Source organism: Seriola lalandi, unplaced genomic scaffold, assembly GCF_002814215.2.
Source record: "Seriola lalandi dorsalis isolate HSWRI2012SDOR001 ecotype SW California unplaced genomic scaffold, Sedor1 jcf7180002054578, whole genome shotgun sequence".
Classification (NCBI taxonomy): Eukaryota; Metazoa; Chordata; class Actinopteri; order Carangiformes; family Carangidae; genus Seriola; species Seriola lalandi.
Window position 1 is genome coordinate 1,446,757 of NW_019525131.1, and position 7,070 is coordinate 1,453,826.

Below are 7,070 nucleotides of genomic sequence, written 5' to 3' on the forward strand. Positions count from 1 at the left end.
TTGATTCCAGCTATGGAGGTGTCGGAGCGGATAGCGATGGCTAATGGTTCGATCGCTATTGCGAAGAGCAGGGGAGAGCTTGGACAGTCTTGCCTGCAGCCTCTGGATAAGGAGAAAGTGTTAGACAGGACATCATTTGTTAAAATATTAGCTTTGGGAGCATTAAAAAGTGTTTTGACGTATTGAGTGAATTTCTCTCCAAAGCCCATAGCCTCTAGAGTCCGGAAGAGAAAGCTTGGTTCAATCCTGTCAAATGCTTTGTTTGCATCCATAGATAATATTAGCATAGGATTTTTATTTTTTTGAGCAGTGTTCAGTATGTGGAGCAGTCGACGTACATTATCTGCTCCGTGCCTGTTTTTAACGAAGCCTGTTTGGTCAGCGTGTATTATCTTTGGTATAACGTCTTCCAATCTGAGGGCTATTAGTCTGGATAGTATTTTATAATCTGCATTTAAGAGACTGAGGGGTCTATATGAGTCACACTTTTGTTTGTCCTTACCCGGTTTTGGAAGCAGTGTGATTGTTGCGATCTCCAATGATTCTGGTAGTTTTTTTATTTTCTAGAGCTTCTTTAATCATGTTTGTGAGGGGGGTCAGTAATTTTTTTGAAAAGGCCTTATAGTATTCGACAGGAAAGCCGTCTGGCCCAGGAGTCTTGTTATTTTGTAAGGAATTGATGGCTTGAAGTACCTCCATTTCTGATATATCTGCATCAAGCAGCTCCCTATCCTCATCTTGTAATTTAGGAAGGGTTATTTCATCCATAAATCTTTTTGCGCCAGTATTTTCGGCATCCTGTCCAGTTTTATATAGGTCTTCATAAAATTGTTTGAATTCTGAGTTTATGGATTCTGACTTGTCAAGAAGTCTGCCGTCCTCTGTTAATATTGAGTGTATGAACTTATCAGATGTTTCTTTTCTAATTTGCCAAGCCAAGAGTTTACTTGTTTTGTTCCCAAATTCATAATAGTGATATCTAGTTCTGGCCATGGCTGCTTCTTCTTTGTTGGTACATAGGTTATCATACTGCATTCTTGTTTTTGTTAGTGTATTTAGGTGTTCTTCCTTTTTGGTAGCTATATAGTCCTGTTCCAGCTTTTTAATATCACTTTCAAGTTTAGTTAGTGTCTCCCTGTTTTTTTTTACCTTGTGGGCACTGTATGATAAAACCTGACCTCTCATATAGGCTTTAAGAGCTTCCCAAATATTGGCATGTGAGGAAGAATTTAAATTGGCATCAAGAAATATTTCGATATTAGTGGTCATATATGAAATAAATTCAGGATCTCTTAACATGTAATTTTTAAACCTCCACCTACGGGTTGAGGGCTGCGGGTTATTAATCATCCAGGAGAGTTTGATAGGATTATGATCTGAGAAGGTGGCTGCTAAATAGGAGCATTCTATCACTGTGGATGCCATATCTTGTGGCACTAGGAACATGTCAATTCTAGAGTGTGTATTATGTGTTGGTGAAAAGAAAGAAAAATCCTTCTGGTTTGGATAAAGATTTCGCCACACATCAATTATGCCTAAGTCTTTCATACCTTGTTTCAGTGCTGTTGCTGCCTTTGATAGTGAAGTAGTTTTAGGTGATGATCGGTCCAAATGTGAGTTTAGGACCAAATTAAAGTCTCCGCCCACCACACATTGACCCCCTATTGTAGCCAGTTTCATAATCATGTTGTTAAAGAACACCGGGTCATCATAGTTAGGCCCATATATATTCACCAGGGTTATCTTGTTCCTATTTATTTCACAGTCTACGAGTAAAAATCTACCGTTTTTATCCTTCTCAACTGAATTTAATTTAAAGTTCAGGTGTTTATTAATGAGTAGGGCAACACCTCTTGCTTTTGAGGAATAGGACAAGTAGAAAACATTACCCACCCAGTCCCTACGCAGTTTTAAATGTTCAGTGTCGGTGAGATGGCTCTCCTGAATAAAGGCGATATCTACCTTCTGCCTCTTTAAGTATGTCAACATTTTCTTCCTCTTAATTGGTGAGTTGACCCCTCTAATATTCCAAGATATACATGTTAATTGACCCATAATATAGGTTTTTCATATAGATGCCTCAGCAGGATAGATATCATGGTATTTAGCTTTAAGGATGACTGGTTGTATTCTTGTACTGAGTTTAAAGGTGGTAAAACAATGCTCATGGGCAGGGCATTATAATAAGATTCGACCTGGACCAAAGAGTATTCTGAACATATGTGTAAGTAGAAGTTCGAGTTTTAGCGAGAGACCATACATTACCCCAAAACATACACACAAAGTAAAAAACCTGCCTAGTAAAACCCCTGTAACAAAACCACATTAGGTAGGTAACACTCTTACATAACAGTGGTGGCTCCAGCAACTGCTGAAATTCAAACTGGCCACTCATAACATCTGTATGGCGCATTTTTAAATGTTAAGGCGGTGTTAGTGATGACACAGATAAAGGATAGAGAGGTTGGTTGAATAAAATGTGATCCCATACTACCTTTGGGGTGTAAAATATGACATGCTCATAAGCCTGCACACGGGGTCTGCAGTGTTATAAATCTGGATACAGTCATACTTGATTAATGAACAGTTTTCCAGTATATCAGTGATCAAATCCAGGTTTATCATCAGTCATGGTCCCTGTTATTCTGAACATTTGAACATAACAGGATCACTATGTCATGGTTTGATCATATAGCTGTGTCTTCCTTTAATGACACTTTATCCCCCTTTCAAATTAACAGTGGGAATCACACCTCTTCTCCTCAGCGTCTATAAGGTGGACTGTATGCTGCAGTCTCATTGGTCATCTTTAGGTTACTCACTTGGCAGATCTTTCAGAAATCGTTGCGCTTCGGCAGGAGTGGAGAAAAACTTGACAGATCCCTGATGTTTAATGCGAAGCTGGGCTGGGTAGATCAGCGCGTATTCCACCTCCTTCTCTCGCAGCATCCGCTTCACGTCAAGGAACGCGTCTCTCCTCTGCTGCAGGTCTGCGCTATAATCTGGGTAGAAAGATATCTTTTTATTCTCGTATGTCATCTCTCCTTTACATCTGGCCAGCCGCAGGACTTTCTCTTTGTCTCTGAAGTTCAGGAACTTGGCGATAAGGGGCCGCGGTCTGTCCGCTTTCTTCCCGATGCGGTGCGCTCTTTCCAGGGTGATGGGTGATGTGAAGTTGTCATTACCCAGGATTTCTGGTATAAACTTTTCCAAAAATCCTGCTGCATCCCGACCTTCTGCCTGTTCTGGCACGTTTAGTATCCTAATGTTAGACCTCCTGCTGTGGTTTTCTAGGTCGTCTGTTTTTTCTTTGAGGTGTGTTATCAATTTCTCCATTTTGTCAACTCGGTCGCGTGTTATGCGTTAATATCGTCTTCATTTGCGCCCACTCGCGTCTCGATCTCCTCGACCTGATCCGACAGCGTGGAGAGTGAGGATTCAATTTTCGTTAGTGTTATTTGTATGTCGGCTGTTTTTTTGTCAATATGTTTTGTGAGCTCTTCTTTAGTTTCTTGAATAGCATCAAGAAGCTTGCTGAATGGTATTTCCTTTTCCCCGTCCGCCATGTTTCTTGTGGTCACCGCGTGGGAGAGTCATGATGTTTGGGTAGTTTGTCGAAAGTTGTACCTTGCCATACACAAGTTTTCTTAACGGGTGTGCCTCTTGCAATCAGTTCAAAGTTATGAGAGGTTAAATCAGGATAAAAGGCAGAAGCTAGGGCCTACCACCGAGAGCTCACGAATACACGTCTGCACTCCTCCGCTGCATCCGGAAATCCTTGTTATATATGTTTATTCAAGATGGGGTGTTGTTAAAATTTAAGCATCCAGATGGACACATCAGCATGAGGAAATTCAACTTGTCGGTATAACACAATGTCTCATGTATATTTAGGTTTTGTTTGACTTTGTTGATGACATGGCGAGTGAAATTTTTGTGTTGCAAGAAGCCACATCATCAAGATTGATTGAGAGCAGTTCCTCCGGGTCAATAATGGATCATGACATAAAGGCACCTTCAACTCTACATGTACTTTGGTTTTCAAATCAGGATGTACAGGTGAATATTAATGTATGTTGCATTTAATTTCCTATCTCAAATGAAAACAATATTTGTTTGGTTCGTGCAAGCTCATATATTGTGCTTGTTTGTTTTCAAATAAGGAAATTCTCTCAGGTCACCAAAATGATGGAGCTTATGCCCTACACCATGCATCGCCTGGTCAGCCACTACTGCCTGAGCCCTCCACCCAGCCACCACCGGCTGTGCCCTCCAGCCAGCCACCGCTAACGCTGTGCTCCATCGAGCCAAGGCTGTCTGTGCCTTCCACCCAGCTAACACTCAATCTGCTCTCACAACCACTAGAAACCTTGATTTGTCAAGATGAAGAACCACTCACTCCTTGATCTGCCCAGGAGACAATCATTATTCTTAATGAATAAGAGGAGCCAGTTTCATAAAATCTGTCTCCTGTATCACAAGATCACCTCAGAGAACCTCTGGATGAGTATGATTTTTCTCATTAAACTTACCTGTATATTGTTTTTGTGTGTGAAGATTTTTCTCTGTCTATACCACCTAAAGGACTCACACTAACTGAAAGTTAGTATACCCAGTTAGTGTGATACTTATATCCTGTTACCTTTAATCAGGTGGTTAAAGTTGTAACTGCTGTAAAATATGGTACATTTGACATATGAATAAAACACATATACTTCTTTGGTTGCAGGATTGATCTACAGACCATACTGAAAAAACTGGTCAGCAAAGTTGATGGAAGCCTCTGTCCAACAAGCAACCAAATAAATGGATGCTGGAGTAATGTTTTCATGTGTAGCTTACACACATTCAAACATAGTCACTTCAACCCTGAAGCAAAGTTGGACATTGTGTTTGTGGATGGCAATGGTGAAGGGGCAGTTGATGAAGATGGTCTGACAAGAGACTACCTAAGACTGTTGATGAGGGCCATCCATCAGACAAACGTCTTTGAGAAAAACCGGCAGTTGTGTTTTGATACTCAAGGTAAGTAAGCCCACATTCTTATGACTGTCTTCATTCAACTGGCAAAATGTTCCTTTGTTTAATTATTTTGCCTTGAACTTTATTCTTGGTTAGGTTTTTTACCTTGATTCGTCATTGCTTTGTGTTTTTTAAATGTACAGAAAGACCTTTTTGTGTTTTGAAAGGTGTGTAGCGTACATACATGGCCTGGCATCAGTCACAAGCCATTAAGGAAGTTCATTATAAGGACATGCAGAGTTACGGACTCACAATTGACACTTTGCGACTCTTTCCATCATCAAACTATCAGATTGATAGGAAACAGAGACAAAGGACCCCTCCTCCACAAACAGACCATGCTGTTAGCATGGCTGAACGACACAGAACCAGACCAAAGATCAAAGGGTCAGCTCCAGGGGATCAACCAATGGACACCAGATAACTGGAGAAGTGATATTTGATTGTTTCTTGTATAGGACAAGTAACAACAAAAAGGACTGATTAACACTAAGGTGTGAATCCTGGCCTGTCTGTGCCATGCATGAACACACACACACACACACACACACACACACACACACACACACACCAACCTCTCTTCCTCTGTCCCTCTCTAGATAAGAGTCATAAACTACAACCCACATTCCAATCCTGGGTAGTGACAAGCAGAACACTCTTCACAGACACAGATCAAAGGATGAATGTAAAATTAAATATCCAACTGTTCTCTAACTCATGAGATGTTCCTATGTAATAGTTTAATCCCGAACTTCTATCCCATAGAATGTTTGAAATGTAACATGTAGATTTTAAGACAAGGTCCTTCATGTGACCATACTGTCAGCATCCTTAACACAAGGTAACACACTACATGACATCCAGAATGTGCATATTATTATTATTACAGTCAAAGAACTGCTGTGTAATCCATATGTATAGATTATTAGCTTTGGGAAATGTTTATATTGTTGTTTGATCAATTAACCACTTGTATCATAATTAATATGAAATCAACACTCCTATTACTCCTCTCTGCTATTATTAGTGCAAGTAGTTTTATGTTATTTCATTTAATGTTTTCTTTGGTCATGGTGGAAGAAGGATGTGCAAGTTTATAAGTAAACTGTAGATTTAAACTATTCTAAAGTTCAGTGGAAAATTACTCTCTTCTCCAAGTGGAAACACAGGAGAAGATGGGTGACGCCCATGAAACATGCGCCAGCCCCCAGGGGATAAAACAGTCGTGAACCATTCACACATGGCCAAAAGCCTATTTTTTCTAAGTCAAGAAGCCAAGAAGCTAAGAAGCCAAAATTGCCTATTGCCTATTTCTAAGCCTATTCTGAAGCCAATGCCGGACAGAAGCCCTGAAAATCTGTTCAGAATCCAGAAACCAGAAGAGAAACCAGAGGACAAGAAGATGCGAGAAGTGAGAAACGATGCAGAAACTAGAAGCTGAGATCTTTGCTCAAAGCTCAGAGTCCCGGCTCAAAGCCCGGCTCTGTAGCCATGGAAACTCTTAGCTCTAAGCTGCTAACCACAAACTCATGACTCTTAGTCATTTTTGCACTTTTCGCGTCTTTTATTTTTCTTTGCCACCAACTACAAGTAACATGATTTTTGTCTACATGCGCGATCTTTTATTTTTATAAGCCAAGTCAAGACCAACTGAACCAAAGCAACAGAAGTACCTCAGAGTAATTTCGTAACTTTTAATCATCATCAAGTTTTCCTTTTTTGAAGATTTTGACAACTTTAGAGTCATCTGGTCAACGCCAGTCTCCTCTAAGTTACCCAACCAGAGAGAAGAGCATTAGAGTTTATTTCGCATCAACCCGCAAGAGACACCAGCAGATAACACATCTGCACGACCTCCTGCAGAGAAGCCGAGCAGAAATCAAGAGAGCCCGAGACAGAAAGTCTCCTGGCAAACTCCACCAGAGCTGAACTGCTGAGACACCGGCAGAATCCGTCATCGTGATAACGGGACACGGCCTCCAGGAGAATCCACCTAGACCCCGCGTCTCCAGGGTTACCACGGCAACCACAGCCGCCTGGGTTCCAGC

At 40.9% G+C, this 7,070-nt stretch overlaps 1 pseudogene; it reads left to right on the plus strand.

Annotated features, from left to right (window-relative positions):
- LOC147818473 (uncharacterized) overlaps positions 1-7,070 on the plus strand; it is a 15,061-nt pseudogene that overhangs the window by 5,817 nt on the left and 2,174 nt on the right.